Source organism: Abramis brama (assembly GCF_963993115.1).
Source record: "Abramis brama genome assembly, chromosome: 4".
In the NCBI taxonomy this organism is placed as follows: Eukaryota; Metazoa; Chordata; class Actinopteri; order Cypriniformes; family Leuciscidae; genus Abramis; species Abramis brama.
The window spans coordinates 10,277,319-10,302,543 of record NC_139966.1 but is presented as its reverse complement, the minus strand read 5'-3'; the positions used below and the strand labels follow the sequence as shown (position 1 = coordinate 10,302,543).

The window sequence follows — 25,225 nt, the reverse complement described above, 5'->3', positions numbered from 1 at the left end:
GTGTGAACTCTCATGTGAACGCAGAGGTTACTGATATGAGCAAAACTCTTTCCACACTGATGACATGTGAACGGTTTCTCTCCAGTGTGACTGTTCATGTGACACCTAAGGTTTAGCTCTATTGTGAAGCTCTTTCCACACTGATCACATGTGAACAGGTTCTCTCCAGTGTGGATTCTCATGTGGCAATCAAGATTTTTTTTATGTTTAAAACTCTTTCCGCACTGATTGCAATGGTAAGGCTTCTCTCCAGTGTGGATTCTCATGTGAACTTCAAGACTTTGTTTTTGAGTGAAACTTTTTCCACACTGACGGCACGTGAAAAGCTTCTCTCCAGTCATTAAATCATGATGTTTCTCAAATTGATTTTCCTCTTCAGTTTCATTCAGTTGTTGACTCTCCTCTTTGAGCACCATCTTGTCTAAAATGAAAAAAAAAATAATAATAATAATTTAACGCCCGTTTAATGGCACAAAGCAACAGAAATCAAAACCACAATAAAGAACCAAGATAAAAACCAACAACTTGTATGCTAGATCCGATATACACTAAGCTATTGAAAGAGTAATCTCACAATCTCTTCTCAATATTAACTGTTCACTTTCATTAGAACATAAAAAAAGCTTTAGTCCATGAAAGCTGGAAGTTATCAAACCCCTTATCACTTCACCCAGAATAATTGGTTTATTATAGATCAATCCCAAAATGTTAGAATAAAATATTGTCCTCTCAACTATGCTCAGTTTTGCAGAAAAACAATATTTCAGTCAGAATTGAAGCCCCATTGTAGCACATAAACTAAAGATACTAAAGTTAATTAGATATTTTGACAACAGAGACCACAACGTTCTCTGATATTGATAATTATGTTATTAAATTTAAATATATTAAATATATAATTATGCAAACACAAGTATGGTGTGCCACAAGGCTCAGTATTAGGTCCTCTGCTTTTCTCATTGTTTATGCTTCCCCTAAGGGACATTGTCATTCACTGTTATGACAACAATACTTAGTTTTACACTGCTAACTTAGTGAAGTTTTGTCCGGTTATATTAATAATGATATAAATGATGGGATGACTAAGGTGTTAGATTTTAGCAAATGTACTGTTATCTGGGTGTCTAGAGATATAAACAAGTTAAATGTAAGACCTTTTTAAGACCTTTTTAATATAAAATACCACCTTATATGATATTTAAGACCAAACCTGCAATGGAAACCATATAATCAAAAATGTTCATTTTACTCAACAAGTGTCACGGCTGTATACTTTGTATTGTCGTCTTTGCCGTGTCTGGGTGTGTTTTGCTCCTCCTACAGGTGCGCTGCGGAGCTGAGGTAATCAGGTGCAGGGTTTTTCCTGGGTCAAAATTGGTCTTCGGTGGTGGCTGACCGACATGGTCATCCACACACAGCAAAGAGTACCCTAGTACCCACATGATCCGCAAGCCCAATATTGACAATAAATGTTCAATTTAAAATAAATACAAAGAAACAGTTTGTGATTTTTTTCTTATCCTATTTTTTCATGAAAAAATGATCACTGTCAGGCTAGATATTAAAAGAAAGCGATTACAGCTTATTTTATATCTATACCTTGATGTTTGTTTCTTTTGTTCCTCGTTGTTAATATTTGGTTGTTCATTCTTTTTATTTTATTTTTTTGGGGGGCCATCATAGGGGTGGGCGATATGGCAAAAATATATCACGATTTTTTTCAGGAAAATCACGATTCACGATTTTATCACGATTCTTTTTTATGTTGACAACATAAAAAGATACTACAAAATACTATTTTGTGACTGAGCATTACAGCCAAACTAATGTCCATATTTTAAAAACAAAGCCTTAGGTAACAACAACAACAAAAAATGTCAGACATGGGCAAAGATAAAAATATTTGTCATTATTTTCTTTGTTATTAAATGTTAAGATCAAAGATACACATTACACATACACAACTTAATATACAAATTAAATAAACAGTGCTTTATGTTTTCAGCTACAGGTGTATTTAACAGTAGCATTGCAGAAAGTAATTAAATGAACAAATATGAAAATAAAACAAAACAGACTTCACTGTATAAATTATACATTGATACTTATTAAAGCTACTATTAAAGTTATCAGTCAAGAGCAGTGAGTGATTTTCTCTTTGCATTTTGTTGTTTTATTAACATTAAAGGAATAGTTCTCCTAAAAATTCAAATTGTCATAATTTACTCTCTCAAGTTGTTTTAAACTCGAATAAGTGTCTTTCTTCTGTTGAAAATAGAAGTTATTTGGAAGAATGTGGGTAACCAAACAGTTGATGTACCCCAGTGACAACCATAGTATATTTTTCTCCTATGGTCCTAGTCAATGGGGACCAGCTACTGTTTAGCCACATTCTTCAAAATATTAATATTAGAAAAATATTAGAAAATATTAGAAGGAAATTAATACAGGTTTGGAACAACATTAGAGTGCGTAAATGCTGAGATAATTTTTATTTTTGGGTGAACTATCCCTTTAAGGACAAGCGGCAGAGTGTTTACTATTGCTACTGTCTCTTTAAGAGCTGCGCGCGACGCGTCTAATATACATGCATTTTACAAGCAGATTTACTCAATTTTCTCAAGTTTGCTTTCACTTTAGACATAACCGACTTTATTTAAACCTTGTGTGTATTTAACAGTATAAGCACAATAAGACTCGAAAGATAACTTGGTCCAGTATCCAGGCGCTGGTAGACAGGCTTTTAATGCATGTGAGCTTCACATGCATGCGCTGAGAAACGCACGCGTTAGAACAGCGCATCAGCACGCGAATTAAATGTTTAACCGACAGGGCATTAAAGCACATGCAAATTATGAACTTTTGTGAACTGCAGTGTCCCGTTCCGCTGCGTTAACATTTTATGTGAATATACGTCGCGTTGTTCAGTATGTTGGGACAGGCGCCAGAACAGATGCACGACGATACTACGATATTTCTTCAAAAGCAGATCGTGGAAACATTTTAATCGTCCACGATAAATTGTAAAAATACAGCAGCCGCACACTCAAACACTGTGCAAGATCAATTTATTAATAATTTAATTTATTTTTCTAAATCGTCCACAATAAAAAATCGTCATATCGCACACCCCTAGGCCATCATTTTATTCCAGACGGTGGCTGAGAATTATTCAATTTTAAATCTCTTCCAAATTATATAGACTATGCAATTATCAGACACAGATATTAGCCTACCTGTCACTCTCACTGTCATCCTTTCTTGCCCTCTTTGCAAAAAAAGCTGTGATTTTTCCACGACTGGCTTTCATTGTTTTGAAAGATAAAATCCTTTTTTGATAGACCTGATAATTATTTTAGTATAATCATATAAATTAAAAAGTAGCATTAAAAAAATAGTATTCGGATGTATAATAGTGTAATTTTTTACCATATAAAATTAGCAGCTAGCTAGCAACAGCTTTTTTGCATTTATTTAAAGTTATGTCAGCTGCATGTGCGGAATGCTTGTCACAAGTTTTAAGAGAAGATAAGGCAACTTTTTTTTTGACTGCAATTCACACCCAGCGCTAATTCAGCAAAAATATTCTCCGAATGCACCACGTGAAACATGGATTCGGTCTTCCGACCTTTAGGATCAGTTGATTTTGATGCGAGGGAGAGAGCAAATACAGAACTGAAGACGGAGACTGCGCGCGCGGGGGTAGGGCGCTGTGATCGTTCTCTCCGTCACTCCGTCAGTAGCCTGCTTCACTCACAAAACCCAATTACAGATCAAATAAGGCTTTGGCGGGACAAAAAATCGTTTTGGCGGCCGCCAAAAAATTTTCAATGTAGGAAAAACCCTGAGGTGGATTGGGTGCACCGGTGCACAGGTGTGCCTGTCAATAAAAGCTTCCTGTTTGGCGTCCTTAGTCAGCGTTCCATTCTGTCACATCGATCCTTGGCCAGGACCGAGATGTTGATCGGCGTTGCGGCGTATAGCGAGAACTTGAGAGACAGTCTTTGTTATAAAGAATGTGTAAATAAAAAGAGTATTGTAACCGCCGTAAACGTTTCCTCCTCCTTCATTGTTGCTCCCTAATAAGGGGGTAACAACAAGAAACTGCAATTTTTTTCATATATACAGTTGCAATCAGAAATATTCAACCCCCTAAAGATTTTAAGGATTTATCAATTAAAGTTTTTTCAAAGAGCAAGATTCTGCATTGGATGATTTCTTGATGAGTTGATAAATAAAATCCATCCATCCATCTTCTTCCGCTTATCCGGGGCCGGGTCGCGGGGGCAGCAGTCTAAGCAGGGATGCCCAGAGTTCCCTCTCCCTAGACACTTCCTCCAGCTCTTCCCAGCGTGTCCTAGGTCTTTCCCAGGGCCTTCCCGGGAAGGCGTCCAGGAGGCATCCGGAAAAGATGCCCGAGCCACCTCAGCTGACCCCTCTCGATGTGGAGGAGCAGCAGCTCTACTCTGAGCTCCTCCCGAGTGACCGAGCTTCTCACCCTATCTCTAAGGGATCACCCAGCCACCCTGCGGAGAAAGCTCATTTTGGCCGCCTGTATCCGGGATCTCGTCCTTTCGGTCATGACCCACAGCTCATGACCATAGGTGAGAGTAGGAACGTAGATTGACCGGTAAATCGAGAGCTTCGCCGCACCACGACAGACCAGTACAGCGACCGCATTACTGCAGAAGCTGCACCGATCCGTCTGTCAATCTCCCGTTCCATCCTTCCCTCACTCGTGAACAAGACCCCAAGATACTTGAACTCCTCCACTTGAGGCAGGAACTCTCCACCAACCTGAAGCGGGCAAGCCACCCTTTTCCGACTGAGAACCATGGCCTCGGATTTGGAGGCGCTGATTCTCATTCCAGCCGCTTCACACTTGGCTGCAAACCGTCCCAGTGCATGCTGAAGGTCCTGGTCCGATGGGGCCAGCACGACAACATCATCCGCAAAGAGCAGAGATGAAATTGTGTGGTCCCCAAACCTGACACCCTCCGGCCCCTGGCTGCACCTAGAAATTCTGTCCATAAAAATTATGAACAGAACCGGGGCAGCCCTGCCGGAGTCAAAGGGCAGCAAAGGGCAGCCCTGCCGGAGTCCAACATGCACCGGGAACAAGTCTGACTTACTGCCAGCAATGCGAGCCAAGCTCCTGCTCCGGTCGTACAGGGACCGGATAGCCCTTAGCAAAGGGCCCCAGACCCCATACTCACAGAGCACTCTCCACAAGATGCCGCGAGGGACACAGTCGAATGCCTTCTCCAAATCCACAAAGCACATGTGGATTGGTTTGGCAAACTCCCATGAACCCTCCAGCACCCTGGAGAGGGTATAGAGCTGGTCCAGTGTTCCACGACCGGGATGAAAACCGCACTGTTCCTCCTGAATCCGAGGTTCTACTATCGGCCGTATTCTCCTCTCCAGTATCCTGGCATAGACTTTCCCGGGGAGGCTGAGAAGTGTGATCCCCCTATAGTTGGAGCACACCCTCCGGTCCCCCTTCTTAAAAAGAGGAACCACCACCCCGGTCTGCCAGTCCAAAGGTACCGTTCCCGACCGCCACGCGATGCTGCAGAGGCGTGTCAGCCAAGACAGCCCCACAACACCCAAAGACTTGAGGTACTCGGGGCGGATCTCATCTACCCCCGGTGCCTTGCCACCGAGGAGTTTCTTGACTACCTCGGTGACTTCAGCCCAGGTGATGGACGAGTCCACCTCCGAGCCCTCAGCCTCTGCTTCCTCAATGGAAGATGTGATGGCGGGATTGAGGAGATCCTCGAAGTATTCCTTCCACCGTCTGATGACATCCCCAGTCGAGGTCAACAGCATTGGTAGGGCACTGCTTCCCCCTCCTGAGGCGCCGGATGGTTTGCCAGAATCTCTTCGAGGCCGACCGATAGTCCTTCTCCATGGCCTCACCGAACTCCTCCCAGGCCCGAGTTTTTGCCTCCACAACCACCCGGGCTGCAGTCCGCTTGGCCTGTCGGTACCCGTCAGCTGCCTCAGGAGTACCACAAGCCAGCCAGGCCTGATAGGACTCCTTCTTCAACTTGACGGCATCCCTTACTTTCGGTGTCCACCACCGGGTTCGGGGATTGCCGCCTTGACTGGCACCGGAGACCTTAGCGTTGACAATGGAGGTGGAGAACATGGTCCACTCTGACTCAATATCTCCAGACTACCTCAGGATCTGGTCGAAGCTCTGCCGGAGGTGGAAGTTGAAGATCTCTCTGACAGGGGATTTGGTCAAACGTTCCCAACAGACCCTCACAGTACGTTTGGGTTTGCCGAGTCTGTCCAGCTTCCTCCCCTGCCATCGGATCCAACTCACCACCAGGTGGTGATCAGTTGACAGCTCCGCCCCTCTCTTCACCCGAGTGTCCAAGACATACGGCCGGTGGTCAGATGAAACAACCACAAAGTCGATCATCGACCTCCGGCTTAGGGTGTCCTGGTGCCATGTGCACTGATGGACACCCTTATGCTTGAACATGGTGTTCGTTATGGACAAACTGTTACTAGCACAGAAGTCCAATAACAGAACACCACTCGGGTTCAGATCAGGGGGGCCGTTCCTCCCAATCACGCCCCTCCAGGTGTCACTGTTGGCGGCTGAGCTGGGGGGCTATAAGCAAACCCACACCAGCCCGCCGCCTCTCACCATCAGCAACTCCAGAGTGGTGAAGAGTCCATCCTCTCTCAAGGAGTGTGGTTCCAGAGCCCAAGCCATGCGTGGAGGTGATCCCGACTATCTCTAGCCGGAATCTCTGAATCTCACGCACAATCTCAGGCTCCTTCCCCGCCAGAGAGGTGACATTCCATGTCCCAAGAGCTAGATTCCGTGTCCAGGGATCAGGTTGTTGAGGCCCCCGCCTTCGACTGCCGCCCAATCCACTAAGCACCGGCCCCTTACGGTCCCTCCTGCAGGTGGTGGGTCCACGGGAGGGCGGCCCCACGTCGCTCCTTCGGGCTGAGCCCGGCCGGACCCCATGGGGGAGGCCCGACCACCAGGCGCTCGCATACGAGCCCCAACCCCGGGCCTGATTCCAGGGTGGGGCCCCGGCTGCGCCATGCCGGGCGACGTCACGGTCCTCAAATTTATAGGCATCATAAGGTTTTTTTTTTTACCGCTCTTAGTCTGACCCGTCACCTAGGACCTGTTTTGCCTTGGGAGACCCTACCAGGGGCATATAGCCCCAGACAACATAGCCCCTAGGGTCGTTCGGGTACTCAAACCCCTCCACCACGGTAAGGTGGCAGTTCAAGGAGGGGATAAATAAAATCAGCACAGAAAATGCATGATGTAGTATTTGTGTGAAACAGGATATCTTGCAAAGATAGCCATGTCACAGTTATTCAACCCATATATATAATATTGTTGTTTTTAAAGCTTTCTGAAAGTTTTTATGGCCTAAAGTGGAGTTGGAACATAATTAAGCCTTTGGGAACTCTATAATGATCCTTCATTTGCTTCAGCTTTGAAGTCGACTAAAATATGCCAGGAGGAATTTGGATAAGACTACAGAGTTTTGGGAGACAGTTCTATGGACTGACTAAACCAAACTGAAACTGTTTGGGCCAGCGGCATGTCTGGCATGCGAAAGGCTTATGACCAGAATATCATCCCCACAGTCAAGCATGGAGGTGGGTCACTGATGACGTCGGGCTGTTTTTCTGTGGCAGGAACTGGCAATATTGATGGTGTACCTGGCATCGTGGATTCCCAGAAATACCAGGCCATTTTAACCCTCTGGAGTCTGAGCGGTTTTCTGGGCCCTTGAGATGTTCTGACATGCCCTGACATTTGTGCTTTTTTCAGTTGCTTATAAACATATTAATGGCAAAGGTGTAAATTCACTCTATAAAGCACAAACAGGGCTACCATAATATGTGAGCCACGTGTATGTACATGTTTTAATTTTTGAGAGAATAATGTTTATGCGTGGATATTGAAAAAACTAAAAACTAAAAATTCTGAAATAAGGCCACAAAACACATAGTAAATATGTGTCAATAAGACTTTTGACCAATGGATGTCCTCGCCTATAGTTTTTTCTTCAAAATTATGTGAAAATAGTCTTGCTTTATCGTTCAAATAAAATCATACATTGATTTAAATTGATGTAAAACAGGTTTTGCTTGGAAAGCCAATATGCGAGGGGGCGTGAACGAGGAGTGGTTTTCACCTGAATTACCACCCACTCTGCATAATGATGAGCCATTCACACAGGTGTGAAACTGGCTGAGCCACAAAGGACAAAAGATATTTAGAAGACTTATATTGACCATTTAAGATTTTGCTTACATCTATCTTGTACATATGTTGTGCTATTTTATTAAAAAGGTTACAATTACAACAATAATTACAATTTCAACAATATTTCAAGTGTACTCTTTCTTTATAAAAAAAAAAAAAGAAAGATTATAGGCCTACATTTTATCTATGTATTCATTACTTTGAATATAGCCAACATTGGAACAGCTAACATCTTAGTTGATGACTTTATTTTTGACAAAAATATTAGGCTATTTTATATATAGAAATTGCTAAACAAAAGCTTATTTGACGAGGCAGTATATTCTACAGTAAAAACTGTACCCAAATCTACTAAACAAAATGTTGTCTTTCATATTTCGCCTGACTGTAAAGTTGTTTTCATGAAATATTAGGGCATATAAATGTTAATTTGCATATTTCAGTCGATTTTTACTCATCTCAGTATAGCAATACAGTTTGCTAAAACATCATCATTCGTTGACGATAGGCTTATTTACTTTAAATCCAGGAAATTTGTTAATGAAAATATTATTAAAATTAAGATACAATTGATACAAAACGAAATTCGTTTTAAAGAAAGGATTTGTACTTTCTGTTTTGAGGTCTCTGTGAAAGTTTGAAAGTCTTTTAGTGTTTTTTTTTTTAGAGCTCGCGTCCATAATGGAGAACTGTCACGTAATATGTTTTTTGCCAGCTGTGGTAAACAGCGCGCATCTATGCCGTTCATTCGTCAATAAACAGATACCCGAGAAGGAAAAACTTACTAGTATTCCTCAGCTCGTATTCCTTGTATTCCTCATTATTCCTCACAGCGCTGCGAGACGGTGTAAGCAAGTAATGTTCTGAATAAACTTGAGTTTTGGTTTTCTCGAGCTGATACGGGGGCGTTCATAGGATTGCGCGGATTACCTCAGCCATTTGCGTTTGAATAGCGTGCGCTCTCCGTGGGCGGAGTCACATTACATTTGAATTAGCTCTAATTAGGTCGACTGGAATCGCTCTCTTTTAATACAGATTTCACAAGATGAGAATATTTGTTTTTTATATAAATTACTTCATTTAAAAGAAGAGATTTCAAGCTTCATAAAGACATATATCACGTGTATGTGTGAGAAGTACTCACTGAGTTATGGTTCATTTTCGGACGCGTTTCAGAATGGACTACACGGACAGAGAGAAGGCAGAACTCGCTTCGTGTTTATTTTTCTTTATTTGTCGAAAAGCACAACACTATGTTTTTATTGTGAGTATACACAAAAATAATACACATTTAACAGAATCGATTGATGTATGGAACTCCTATGGAAAATCAAAGTCAACAGAGTATTCATGAGTTTCTTTTACACTGATAAAAAAAAAGCGAGCTGGTATCGCCGGCGATACCGTCGACCTCAGGGGGTTAAAGAGGAATGTGATGCCTTTTGTTGACAAATTAAACCTTGGTGATCATTGGACTTTCCAGCAAGACTATGATCCCAAGCACACCTCCAAGTCAACCAAAGCTTGGTTTAGTAAAAGATCCAGGAACGTCCAAGAATGGCCTTCTCAGTCACCAGATTCAAATCCAATTGAAAATCTTTGGTGGGATTTAAAGAAGGCAGTTGCAGCACGGAAGCCATCAAACATCACTGAGCAAAAGGCAAACGATTCCGATCGAGAGGTGTAAGAAAACTTACCGAAAACCTTTGTTAGAAATTATAAAAGCTAAAGGATGCTCTCAGGGTTGCCAACTTTTCAGTTTAGCTCGGAGTGAGACTTCTCCAACGGGGGGGGGGGGGCAAAAGACTTCAAACGGGGGGGGGTAAGACTTTCCCTCTCTGCCGTGCGTGCGCGCGCTATCGGTTGGTTTGGAGCACAGTCTCTGTCTCGCATGCGTGCTCGCTCTAGATTGTGGGAGATTTTTAAATCATTTGCGCCATAACTAGTGGTCCATCCAGTAGTTAAGAGCCTGAATTGTTTATAGTAATTCTGAAATTTAGTGCACATGAGTGAAAAAAAATACAGCACAGAAGAATGTCTATTTTTGCGTGAGATTTCTTTGTTGAGCGTGAGAGCGTGAGATTGAGGCTGAATGCGTGACTGTCACGCGAGATGCGTGAGAGTTGGCAACCCTGTGCTCTACAAAGTACTGAAGCTGAGTTGAATAATACTGCACATGCATGTGTTAAAAGTTAAATGTTTCATTTGAACTTCAAAGTTAAATAAATTTCTGTTGTCAAAATAACTCAAACATGCATCAATAAATATTTTTTGTTGCTTGAGTTTTTTTGTCATTTATTGTCATTGTCGTTCATCTACATCACTATAATGTATTTTGAGGAGAGGGGGTTGAATATTTCTGATTGCAACTGTATATATATATATAAATAAAACCTTCATTTATATAGCGCTTTTAACAATTCAGACTGTTTCAAAGCAGCTTTACAGTGATAATAGGGAATTAATTTAATTAATCACACACAACTGCAACATACAAGATTATCTTTGGCTTGAGACGGACCTTTTCAGAGAGAATGTTTAACAACCTGAGGAAGAGATAATTTTCTACTAACATAGATGAGCCCACCAGTAACAGCAACAAGACTGCTGGTGAGCTACTACCATGAAAATCTGGAGAAGGTTGTGGAGGAACACCTGAGGTCTACTGAGGTGATGCACATCCATCAGGTACAATGTGGATCCCGGTCTGGCCACTTACAAGCAGGGAGAAATGTGGTGGAGTGGTGATGAAAACAGGGAGGTATCCAGCCCTCAACCAAGTGGTGAAAGTAGCACTCTCAATCGTCCAAGGTCCTGTAGTGGAGTCATCATTGAGCTTGATGTACAGTGTAATCGACACCAGATGAACAAACACGTCAACCTTCAATGTTCAGCCTGCGCTTCTCGTCCGGTGTGCGCCCCCCTTCAGACCCCCGAGGGTTAAGGTGAAGCTGCTTTGAAACTATTTCTGTTGTATAAAGTACTATATAAATAAAGGTGACTTGACTTGTTACTGTACTGGTGTGCAGGAAAATAAAGCTATCAAAAGATATAACTGGCTGTCATGTCGTTCTTCTGTCCACATGAGGCGACCGGCTCAAATAAAATAAAAATAAAACCACTTTAATTAGGACACTCTTCAAAAATATCATTTATTTCTGTAGAGCTAGACATTTCAATAAGGATCAAACAACTGAGTTCAACTTTGAGAATGAAACCAACCTGTCTGTGTCTCAGTATCGCCATGTTTGACTCTGAATGTTTCTTCAATCTTCACGTCTTCACTCTCCTCTTTAATAAACGCCATCTTTATAATAGTGTGTCACGTGGATCTCAGTCGCTTCACCAGGAGTTTTTCTGTGTGTTTGGAAACTCTGTCCTGTTTAAGAGGAGAATAATTAACAGAAAGAAAAACACTCTAAACTAAATCTCTGAGTGTGTGTCAGTCAGATCTACTGCCATCATTTCTTGATGACGTAAGGAACCGATTAATCTGTTTTTGAAATAAACTGTCCAAAAGAACCGTTTCGCAGAAATGAATCAGATTTGACATTACTACTCAAAACTAGCACTACAAATTAAAGGAACAGAGAATAGAGTGCCGAAGTTATGACGTCACTTTGTAGGTTAAAACGCGGAAGTGAGTTAGCATTTTAGCACTTCCGGTTCCCTCGCCCTAAAGTCTATGGGTTTTTTTAATGGGTTTTTGCTAAATCGGCTGAAATAAGGTCTGTGGTTAACAAAGCCTCTAAATATTTTCACGTTTTGATCTATGACATAAAACATACCAGTTATAACCTGCTTGTGATTTTTTTTAACTTTATTGTGTCTTAAAAACGGTGGTTGCTAACAAGTTGCTAAAAGGGACTACATCCTTTGGCGGAGACTTTAGACGTCATCATGACCAACAGGAAATCTCTCACTTGCCCGCGTTTCAAAAATATGAAGGCTACAAGAACATTTCATCTCCTGAAGGAACTGTGTAATTTTGAATTTCCCCCTTCTATATATGAATTCATATGTTATTATCCTCTGGTCTGTACATGTCATTTTTTGTTGTGCAGGTTGCACAGTATTTGTAGTGTTCTCTGTACATATTGTCCTGTGCATTGTTCATAATAAAGTTCGTTTCAGCCTCACGTTCTTAGAAGTTTACCTTTCAGTTAATAATACGGGTGGTGATGGCGCAGTGGATAAGACACATGCCTTTGGTGTGAGAGACCCGGGTTCGAATCCACTGTGAGACACCAATGTGTCCCTGAGCAAGACACTTAACCCCTAGTTGCTCCAGAGGCGTGCGACCTCTGACATGTATAGCAATTGTAAGTCGCTTTGGATAAAAGCGTCAGCTAAATGAATAAATGTAAATGTAATACATAACGTTATATATTTATTCTTTTCAAATTGTAGTTTTTCCAAATATTGTTGTACACAGAATTATGTGATATTAAGGTAACCGATTACCAGTTCTTTATTTTTGTGGAGAGACTGTAGTTTGACAATGGTGTTTTGTTTTGTCCCGAGATGCAACCACAAGTCGTCAAATGAAAGATGCTCGTTTTACCGTTTTCCGTCCGATGTTACCCAGCAGCAGAGACTCTGGGTTCGTGCCGTAAGGTAAGCTCACACAACGATGATTTCCATGTGAACACCGTATTTAACGTTACTGCCTTAATGTGGCCACGACGAAACTTTAATGGTGCATATTGCTTAACACGCTAATGTTACTTTGACGGTCTGATGGAGTTATAAAGGCTAGCAAGAACAAACGTTTTTCATAACCAAATCAACAGCTAAAATACCTTTTGTCTTTCTCTTAAAATATCTAAAAGCTTGTTTACTTTGCCACTGTTTAATAGATTAGATCCGCTGCAGTTTTATTAAAGGCTAACGTTACGTCGAAAAATGTGTTTAATTAAAATATTCAAAATAATACCTGGTTTATTGACTTTTATTGTAACTTGTTTGGATATAATTATAGAAAGGGTGGGTCCTGCACCCTGATATTTGTGAACTTGGCTTTTACCCACTTATTGTATTTGTAAATAGCATTAGTTAAAGCTGAAGCTTGTGGAAGCTTGATGATGACGTTGATCCGCGACCATGGTGTGCTGTAGTCCGTTTATAGCCTACCGTTAGCATTTTATATCTGACGGCTTTATTTAGGCTTCAAAATGTATACATTTTGGATTAACTTGTAAAGATTATCTTGATAGACAAAACATGTAAGGGTCACAACTCTTTGTTGAACACAGATCTTATTTTTTGCGATTTTCCAAAAGTCTATGGGGAAAATGCATAGCTTTTCGATCGAGGGAACCCATGCGCCGCTAACTTCCGGGTTGGCCTACAAAGTGACGTCATAACTTCGGCACTCTATATACAGGCAATTCATATTTAGGCATTTATAATTCACATGTATGTATTGATTTGTTGACTATATTTAATGGATTACACTGTGATGAAAACATTCAGTTGATTTGTAGAAGTTGTCATTCCACATGTGTGTGTTGTTGTTCTTGTTGCATTTACATGCTGTGAATCAAGTGCTTCCAAACTCTACATTATTTGATTCAATTGAATCTCAATTGGTTTTGAAAATCTCTTTCTCTATCATAACTTGCCAGAGAGCAAACAGCATGTTTATGATGAACTGATTCACAATATAGGGAGCTTAGGAACCTTTACTGTTACTCATTTGTGGATGTGCTTCACTGATACAAAAACCCCCGGTTCATTAATTTTATTAGATACATTATAATTTTACATTAAAAGTAATTCATTTCAAAGTTCTCTATATAATTGTACTGACGGGTTGTATTGATTTAAACACTTTAGATGATTAAAAACACAAACCTTTCTTCAGCAGAATCACAGATGCAGGAGCGGCGCAGCCTTATGACATCATGTCACCACACCAAAATAAAAGTCCTGTTCACATTAAATAGAAATTCACATACAGAAAACACATTCAAATGATAAGATAAAGGATTCATTCAAAGAATAAATTGGTGATTTGTGATATTCTCAATCATGAATAAAGTCAAGTATCTTGATCTTCATTATTATAAAGGATTGGAAAAAAGTTTGTATTTAAAAACTAGGTTTTTGGTTGCAGAGTGAAACTCAACTATTTAATTGAACTAAAATGGAATCCTTATCATAATATAAATATCCACCCGCTCCCGGTTAAAATTCACTCAGTGTTCACCCGCTACCCACCGCCCCCCCGACCGACGCCGCTGAATTTAGATCTCATTTCCAGAATCTCACATTAAAATTTCCCCTAAAGAAAGAGTGACTGGGGATAACACGTATACAATTTTGGCTATACAATAATTGTATTTGTTATTTTTGTCGGTAACACTTTATTGTGATGGTCCCTTTTAAACATTCTGTTGACTATGAGTAACAACTACATGTCAACTAACTCGCATTAGAGAATTTGTGGACTGACTTCTTAATATCTGCGAACTCTTATTTTGATGCTCCCCAACAGACATTCTACTGACTATAAGAACATCTGCAAGTACTGTACATGTGAACTTTTTCTAACCCTAACCCTACCAGTCTACTGATACTCTTCTGAGAGTTAGTAGACATCCAGGCGCAACGTTACTTACAGTCAACAGAATGTGTTGAAGGGAAAATAAAGCAATGTGTTGAAAAGTAAAGTGGAACCGTTTTTCTTATGATAATGTAAACACCATAAATAATGTCACAAAGAAAAATGGGCTAAATCAGATCTGTCACTCAAACTGATATCTTCAGCAGGATTGAACTTGAGCTGGCTGGGCCCAGCGTTTAAAAAGTAGTATACTAATAGCACACTTGAATAAACTTGTTTTTTAAAGAGTACTCTGATACAAAGAACACAGAAGGTCTCACATTTACATGACTTTTTTCATTTGTATTTCTAAGTGTGATGATTTTATTACACTGATCACAATTTAATTGTATTTCTCCAGAGGGAATATGTAGATGATTGCTAAAATTTCTCCTTTTCAACTTCTCGTCACACTGAGAAAAATGGCGATTTCTTTCCAGAATGAGTTTGCAAATGCTGTGTCAGGTTTGAGTGAAATGAGAAACTCTTCTCACACTGAAGACAATTGTAATGGTGCGTTCACACCGGACAAGGAATAGCGCGTCAGGCGCGATATGCGAATTTGCAGATGATTGCTAAAATTTGATTTTTATTTTGATTGCGATTTCTTTCCAGAATGAGTTTGCAAATGCTGTGTCAGGTTTGAGTGAAATGAGAAACTCTTGTCACACTGAAGACACTTGTCAGGCTTCTCTCCAGTGTGAACTCTCATGTGAATCTTTAGGTTTCCTTTAATCGTGAAGCTCTTTCCACACTGAGGACAGGTGAAAGGCTTTTCTCCAGTGTGAACTCTCATGTGAGTTTTAAAGTTTGTTCTACATATGAAACTCTTTCCACAGTCTTCACATGAGGAATCACTCAGGAGAGAACTGTTTTATGTCAAGATCAAGATGTGATTTATATCTATAACTTGTTTCACACTGATCACAAGCAAATGGCTTCTCTCCAGTGTGAATTCTCATGTGATTCTTGAGATGTGCTTTTAGTGAGAAATGATTCCCACACAGAGTGCAGGACGTACGGCTTCTCTCCAGTGTGAATTCTCATGTGATTCTTGAGATGTGCTTTTAGTGAGAAATGATTCCCACACAAAGTGCAGGCGTACGGCTTCTCTCCAGTGTGTTTTTTCAAGTGAGTCTTCAGATGACTGCTTTGAGAGAAGCTATTCCCACACTGAGGGCATACGAAAGGCTTCTCTCCAGTGTGAACTCTCATGTGGGTTGTAAGGGTTTTTTTCTGTGTAAACCTCTTTCCACACTGAGGGCATATGACCGGCTTCTCTCCAGGGTGGATTTCCAAGTCTTGGCAGGTCAAAGGGCTCTCTTCAGTGTAAACACTCATCTGGACTTTAAGGTTTCTAAATTCTTTTTTATGAGTCTGTGAGCAACTAAAAGATTTTTTCTCAGTCATGAAATCATGATTTTTCTCTTCCACTTCATTCAGTTCTTGACTCTCCTCTTTCGGCTCCATCAGGTCTAAGGTGAACAGAAACAAAACCAAGTTAACACCAGTTTAATGGCACAAAGACATGAAAACATTTAGACGAGTAAAACAAATCCAACAACCTGTATGCTCAATCCTATATCCACTAAACAACTGAAAATGGTGTAACCTGTAATCTCAGCCCCTCTTATCAATATTGTAAATTTTTTGCTTTCTTTAGGACACATCCCAAATACACTCACCTAAAGGATTATTAGGAACACCATACTAATACTGTGTTTGACTCCCTTTCGCCTTCAGAACTGCCTTAATTCTACGTGGCATTGATTCAACAAGGTGCTGAAAGCATTCTTTAGAAATGTTGGCCCATATTGATAGGATAGCATCTTGCAGTTGATGGAGATTTGTGGGATGCACATCCAGGGCACGAAGCTCCCGTTCCACCACATCCCAAAGATGCTCTATTGGGTTGAGATCTGGTGACTGTGGGGGCCATTTTAGTACAGTGAATTCATTGTCATGTTCAAGAAACCAATTTGAAATGATTCGAGCTTTGTGACATGGTGCATCATCCTGCTGGAAGTAGCCATCAGAGGATGGGTACATGGTGGTCATAAAGGGATGGACATGGTCAGAAACAATGCTCAGGTAGGCCGTGGCATTTAAACGATGCCCAATTGGCACTAAGGGGCCTAAAGTGTGCCAAGAAAACATCCCCCACACCATTACACCATCACCACCAGCCTCCACAGTGGTAACAAGGCATGATGGATCCATGTTCTCATTCTGTTTACGCCAAATTCGGACTCTACCATCTGAATGTCTCAACAGAAATCGAGACTCATCAGACCAGGCAACATTTTTCCAGTCTTCAACTGTCCAATTTTGGTGAGCTCGTGCAAATTGTAGCCTCTTTTTCCTATTTGTAGTGGAGATGAGTGGTACCCGATGGGGTCTTCTGCTGTTGTAGCCCATCCGCCTCAAGGTTGTGCGTGTTGTGGCTTCACAAATGCTTTGCTGCATACCTCGGTTGTAACGAGTGGTTATTTCAGTCAAAGTTGCTCTTCTATCAGCTTGAATCAGTCGGCCCATTCTCCTCTGACCTCTAGCATCAACAAGGCATTTTCGCCCACAGGACTGCCGCATACTGGATGTTTTTCCCTTTTCACACCATTCTTTGTAAACCCTAGAAATGGTTGTGCGTGAAAATCCCAGTAACTGAGCAGATTGTGAAATACTCAGACCGGCCCGTCTGGCACCAACAACCATGCCACGCTCAAAATTGCTTAAATCACCTTTCTTTCCCATTCTGACAATTCAGTTTGGAGTTCAGGAGATTGTCTTGACCAGGACCACACCCCTAAATGCATTGAAGCAACTGCCATGTGATTGGTTGATTAGATAATTGCATTAATGAAAAATTGAACAGGTGTTCCTAATAATCCTTTACGTGAGTGTACTTACAAGCTGTCAGTTATCAGACTTTTATTAGGCTAATAAAAACAGGCCCAGTTATTTGTCATGTGTGATGCTTTACTTTAGCTTGATATTTATGTATTTTCTATGCAGAAACTCCACCCTTGTTTGTCCCTTTTCTTGAGGGAATTGGGACAATCATCTGTGGTTTGCATTCGGGACCTGCTGAGGTGAGTAGGACATCAAAATCATGGGGCTTTGCAGACGGAGCTCGCAGACAAATTTTAGGAAGGTATGAATATCTCTCAATCTTCAGGGGCTGATGCGGGCGCTCCTGGAGGACGATGGTGTGTTATCTCTTGCATTGTCTGATCCGGCAACAAGTGCACTTTTGGCTTCAAGCCAACAAGAGCAGGATGAGGCTGTTGAGACCCATGATATTTCTGCGCAATCACAACCCGCCTCCCCATTATGACAAAAGTTTTGTGTCCTAAATTATGACTTTCTCAGTGGCACAATGTTACGAGGACGCTGCTAATAAAGTTGCGAGTAAGCCTACACATTGGATTCACGTTTATTATAATATTTAAAAAATACCCCAGTTTTTATGCCGGTCGTATCATTTTATTTTGTTGAATTTATCCGCCACACCTTAAAGACCGGTCCGTGAAAATATTGTCTGATATTAAACCGGTCCGTGGCGCAAAAAAGGTTGGGGACTGCTGCTTTACACCACTGCATCCCACGCTTTGCATTGCACTTGGTGATGTAAGGCTTGGATGCACCGGCTCGGCCATGGAAACCCATTCCATGAATTTCTCTACGCACTGTTCTTGAGCTAATCTGAAGGCCACATGAAGTTTGGAGGTCTGTAGCTATTGACTCTGCAGAAAGTTGGCGACTTCTGCACACTGTGACCCTCAGCATGCACTGACCCCGCTCTGCGATTTTACGTGGCCTACCAATTCGTGGCTGAGTTGCTGTTGTTCCCAATTGCTTCCACTTTGTTATAATACCACTAACAGTTGACAGTGAAATATTTAATAGTGAGGAAATTTCACAAATGGACTTATTGCACAGGTGGCAACCTATCACGATACTACGCTTGAGTTCACTGAGCTCCTGAGAGCAACCCATTCTTTCACAAATGTTTGTAGAAGCGTCTGCATGCCTAGGCACTTAATTGTATACAACTGTGGCCATGGAAGTGATCATAACACCTAAATTCAATGATTTGGAGGGGAGTCCCAATACTTTTGGCAATATAGTGTAGATCAGATATGCCATGGAAGCATGTGGATGTTTAGGATAACGATTTTTATCTGGACATAACAGTACGATAAGACTGTCGGTATGTTTCTGTGCTATTTGATGTTAGAAATCTAGCTTGGTTTGATCAAATGGAGGACAATCAACGTTGTCAGCTGGTTCTCCAGGCATGTGTTCAGTTTTGCAGCGAAAAACAAAAGGAGAAGAACAACATAGGCGATCTTCTTTCTTAATACTCCATTATTGTGACATGTTTGTGGCTGCCAAGTTTCAGCTATAGAAGCACGCAACATCTGGCAGGTGACGCTCACTCGCTCCAAGTGGATATTGGGGATATAACGTTAGAGGCACCCCAATCAACAGTCGAAATATCAAACGTGATATTTACGATTTGGGATCGTGGGAGCTCTGATGCAATCGAGAGCAGTAAAATAATCGTAATGAGACCACACAAATGAGGACTTTTGGTTGGTTGTGACAAGTCTACATTACATTGGTAGTGATGAAATAAGCAACCATAGTTGACTAACGATGTTCTTGGGAAATGCACCCCTTGAGCATTTAGATCAGCCCAATCCTATTTCTTAATTGTTTTTCACAATTTAATTTGTACATGTCATTTATTTAGTCACAAGTTGTGTAGTAGATAAAGAGATGCATGACACAGAATGATTAAAGACTTTGAGAATGAAACTAACCTGTGTGTTCCTCAGTATTGTCATGTTTGACTCTGAATGTTTCTTCAATCTTCACGTCTTCACTCTCCTCTTTAATAAACGCCATCTTTATAATAGTGTGTCACGTGGATCTCAGTCACTTCACCAGGAGTTTTTCTGTGTGTTTGGACACTCTGTCCTGTTTAAGAGGAGAATAGTTAGCAGAAAGAAAAACACTCTAAACTAAATCTCTGAGAGCGTCTCAATCAGATCTAGTTCGTAGTTCAGTTCACTGGTAAGAGAGTCTTAAAGGGACATAAAGATGGACTTAAAGGGCTCATGACATGTTTTTGTTTTATTATGTTCTCTTAGGTGCAATTATAATATTACTATAGTTTTTGGACGAAAAACGTAAAAATGTGTGTGATTTATGACCTTTTTCCACCCTGTTTCTCATCCTCTGACTCAAACAGTTTTGGAGGGTTTTCCCCTTTAAGAGTTCAGTGTAACCGCCCACTGTTATGATTGGCTAGCGTCAGTGCCTATGCATTAATTATTAACAGCCCCTAGTCTGAACACATGTGGAGCTGTTTACAACAGTAGCTGGTGCTGCCGATTGCTGCGGGGCGATGGCTCTTGCAATGATACAGCCCTATATATTTGAGCCAGAATCAGATGAGGAATCAGAAGAAAATGAACCATCTCCACAACAACTAAGAATGGATCAGCCCGTGTCCAAATGGAAAGTGTGAAAATATTTTGAATTCCTCATCTGGAATTTGGTGTTGTATATCTCATGTCATTTGTACCCTGAGACACTTGAAAACGGGTTATTGTTAGCAAGGTGAACAATATTTAACTAATTTTGATGAAATGATGGAGTACCATGGAAAAAATGCATGCACAGGTAGCGCATATGCACAAATATGAATTTGAAGACGCAGTATTGATACGGAAAAATCTTACTTTTGTATCACATGTACTAGAAACGATGCAACATTTTCATAATTTGCTTATAGTTTATATTAGCAGGTGATAAAAAGTAATAGTGTTACGACCCTTAAAATGACAATTCTACGCAAAAAGATGTAATATTAAATAAAAATCAATTGCTATAAATACTCAAATGGGCAATTGTGCTGCAATGAGCAAGAACATAATGCTGCATGGAGACATAAAAATAATTATGTTAATCTCAGGGTTCCCACACCTTGGTTAACTTCTAATTCAAAGACCTTTCAAGGGTTAGGTCAGGGCTATTCAATTACAAATTCAGTTGGGGCAGATTTTCAAACCAAGAAGGTTAGCTGGGCCAGTTATTTCAGCGGCGAAGCAACTCGTAATGACACATTTTAAAACCAACACAAACAAATTTATTGAATACATGTAAGGTTTATTCATTGTTTCTCTTTTAACTTTGGCAGTTTGCACATCAAAAGGTGCATAAAAATACAAGAAAAGAGCTAACTGAACAGAGTCTGAGGTAGCCCCTACTTTTTCCACTTACAAAAGAAGAAAAAAAAACTAGAGGTGCCTAGGCCTGCCTAGGTTACATATCTGACCTATCTGATCACAAAGAGCATAAAACAAAATAGTGCACAGTAGTAATTAAGCAATAACATTAAGTTTCCTTTTGAAACAAAATAAACATCTTGCTCACATTTGACCCAGGAACATCTCAAAGTGCATAAAATAAAGAGTGCACAGTATTCACAACTAGGCTATAACTAACACATGAATACAAGGTGGACTACAGCACATACTGAGGGAACATATTTTAAATCACCACATTTGTGATTAGGCATGCCTTTGTTACACATCCAACATTATATTGATGTAGGCTACAGTTACCCAGCTGATTTAGTGGGAGAAGTGACATTTTTTGTTTTGAACGAGAGCAGTGACTTTAGGCTCGTAAGTTGTCAATGCAATCCGAAGGCATTGGTGGAGAGTACGGTCAGTCAGGGAGCAACGCGAGTTGCTTTTAATGGAGTTCATGTGTGAAAAACTTGACTCACATGAGTAAGTTGATCCAAACATACTGAGCATGACGATCGCTACTTTCTTAATGTTAGGGAACTGATGTATAGGGCTGGGTATCGTTCAAAAAATTTCGATACCAATACCGGTTCCTGAAAGATACTTTTTTTCGATACCAATTTTATGAAATCCATTTTAACAAGATTACATAACAAATTACCTCAGAAAAACTTTGGTTTTATTTTTTCAGTTTGACTCATGCTCCTTAGCCAGTGCACAAAGAAACAATTTTTTTTATAAAGAGCTCATGCTCACCAAAGCTGAATTTGTTTGGTCAAAAATACAGTAAAACTTGTAACATTGTGAAATAGTATTACAATTTAAAATCTTATTTGAATATATTTCAAAATGTAATTTATTCCTGTGATGTCAAAGCTGAATTTTCAAAATGAAGTCATTACTTCAGTGTCACATGATCCTACAGAAATATGAAAACAGTTTGCTGCTTAATATTTTGGAAACTATGATAAATTTTTTTCATGATTCTTTGATGAATAAAAAATTCAAAAGAACAGCATTTATTTGAAACAGAAATCTTTTGTAACATTACATGTTTTAAGGTCATTTTTGATCACTTTAATGCATCCTTACTGAAAAAAATTCTGAACGGCAGTGTACATTCAGTAGGTCATTATTGCAATAATAAACACTGTCAGAGTGATCAACAAGGTATCTCTTCATTTACCAGTCGAAGACGGAGCAACTTTCTGCTCTTATGTTTACTCAGTGCACTGTCAAGGGCTTCATCATATCTGTCGTGGTACCGGTCTTTGCAGCAATTATTTTACCGCAAATACTGCATCGAGCCTGGAGAAATGTAGCCACACTTTTGATAGACTTTTCCACATCTTTAGGGTATTGTGTGTGCTCGCGTCTCATATGAGTATGTGCGCAGAGAGTTTGTGTGCTCGCGTCTCATTGAGTTTGTGCGCGAGTTTGTGTGTGTGCTCACGTCACGTCTCATATGAGTATGTGCGTGGAGAGTTTGTGTGCGCGCGTCTCATATGAGTATGTGCGGAGAGTTCCGCGCGTCTCGTGTGTGTAGAGTTTGCGTGTATGTGCGTGAGCGACTTTAGGTGTGTCGTTGTGCATTTCATATGTATTTGTTTGAGCACTGACGTTGACGAGTTAACCCCTTAGGTATCGCAATCTGGTACCGAAAAACAAGTCATTTTTCGATACTCGATAGTATCGAGGCAATTCGGTCGGTACCTAAAAAGTATCGAACTCGGTACCCAGCCCTACTGATGAACGTTGACATCAGTCCAAAACATTGTAGGCCCATTGGGGCAAAGCTCCTGTGCCATGGTTAGAGATGACTGCATGTCAACAAGTTTGAGTGTGAATTTCCCCTCGTCAATGGAAGGAACCACTTGCTTTGCTCTGGCGGATAAGTCCCCTTCTATTGCAACAGTGAACGGGTCTCTGACAAAAACGGCCAACTCTGTGGGCAGAACAAGTCCATCCAAAGTTCATTTTCAACCTTGCAATGAAATCTGTCATCACATCCGTCATTTGTGTGGGGGATGAGATGCATTTGCGGAGTGTCGGAAAATGCAGCATTCGGCCTGTGCTCAAATCAGTTGCGAAAAGGTCCAGTTTAACTGGGAATGCGCGCATCTGTTCCACAAGGTCGATGACAGTTTTGTCTCTGCCTTGTAGTGCCAAATTGAGATCATTCAGGTGTTTGAATATGTCGCTCAGAAAGCAGGCATCGGCCTTGAAGTTAACCAGGAGTGCACAATTAATCACAATGAAACCGCACGCAAGATCCATCTACATTTAATTTATACAGTAAAGAATATGCAATGTCCGCTGACCCAATCCTCGGCGCTGAGCCCTGCTGGAGCACCTCTAAATATGTGCTCTAAATGCAGACACCAGCTGACTCGGTCTGTGTGTCTATAGAGTTAGAAAATACAATATAAAGTTTTCTTTTATCAAATGCAGTACTACAAAAAAATTGACTATAAATAATTCAGTTTTTAGTCAAAAAAGCTTTTAAGCTTCTTATGAATAGAATTATGACAAGGTATGATTATATAAATAATACCTTTGCGACGGTACTTGGGTCTCGTGGTTTGAAGTGCAAGCTGTGTATTTCACACACTGATGTGTGTGTGTGTGTGTGTGTCTTTCATCTTTCAACGCGGGGTCTGAACATGACAGACTCTGAAAACAATATGCAAGAACACCAAGTAAAAACACTGTGATTATTCATCATGAATTAAACTGCAATTAACCTTTTAGTAAGTAGTTTTTACATTACTCACAGTTTGTGGCATCATCGTTGGGTCCAGAATAGTCGGCACAGCCTGATCTCTGAGCAAAAGTGTTATGGCTAAGCCAGCATCATACTGCGATTTGTTCTCAGTCATCCGTGAAGTGTAGTGAACACACGCGTAAATGAACACTGATGTGACTGGGACGTCCGCAAAAAATAAACTGAATCCATTTTTCCCTGATGTCTGGATCCTCCGGCAGCGTATTCAAACATGCTGTTTTTCCACAGAGCCAGGAACGTGGGACGCGTCAAAATCTTACTGTAAATAGGCACTTCTTCAGAGCCAAAATCAGGCGTAGTTAACGACAGCGAGGTGCCGTCAGCTAGCACCCTTAGGATCCACAACCAGCCGTGTTTAAAGCTTGATTAAATAAATACTTATTTTATAATAGGGAGGACGTCTTAAGCTATGAAACTCGCAGGAGGTTTTAATGGTACAAAGACCTCTTATATGCCAAAAGATCAAGGCAAATTTGTTTTCTCATGTCATCACCTCTTTAATTGATCTGATTAGACAACGAACACTCAAAACTAGCACTACAAATTTATAAAAGAACACATATCTTACAATTATTATTTTGTTGTGATTTATATTTGGTATCTAATAACTCTTAGATTATATTTAATGGACTGCACCTTCCATTAAAACATTTTCAATAGTTTTTTTTTTTTTTTAAGTTGACATTAAAGATCATTGTTTGTTCTCTTTGTATTTACACTGTTTCCATAAGCATTTGTTACAGTTGACTCAGATTTTTGTTTTAACTTAAAAAAAGTCATTTTCTCTATTATTACTTTCCAGAGAGCAAACAGTGTGTTTATGATGAACTGACTCAGCGAAATGAGACGCACTGTTTCTGTTAGTCGCGTGTGGATGCGCTTTACTCACACAAACTGTTTACTAATGCTAACGTTATTTATGCACTCTACTAAAAAAGCAATGCTCATTACTGCTATTAAATAGAATACAGTGTTATATTCATTAACAATTAACTTATTTCACAGTTTTCCATATCATTGTTTGAACAGGTTGTATTGATTTAAACACTTTAGATGATTAAAAACACAAACCTTTCTTCAGCAGAATCACAGATGCAGGAGCGCGGCGCAGCCTTATGACGTCATGCCCCCACACCAAAATAAAAGTCCCGTTCAAAATATAATATAATACAAATTCACATACAGAAAACATATTCAAATGATAAGATAAAGAATTGATTTAATGTATGAATTACCAAAGCTTTTCAGAT

The 25,225-nt window shown here is 40.4% G+C and overlaps 1 long non-coding RNA gene across 1 annotated transcript; it reads right to left on the bottom strand.

Moving 5' to 3' along the window:
• LOC311081701 lies at positions 1-25,111 on the bottom strand. The gene is made up of 5 exons (XR_014605972.1): positions 25,047-25,111; positions 19,694-19,850; positions 14,117-16,342; positions 11,483-11,639; positions 1-421 (listed from the first exon to the last, which is right to left on the bottom strand). It is a non-coding gene; the product is annotated as an uncharacterized lncRNA (long non-coding RNA).
• Positions 25,112-25,225: the final 114 nt, after the last annotated feature.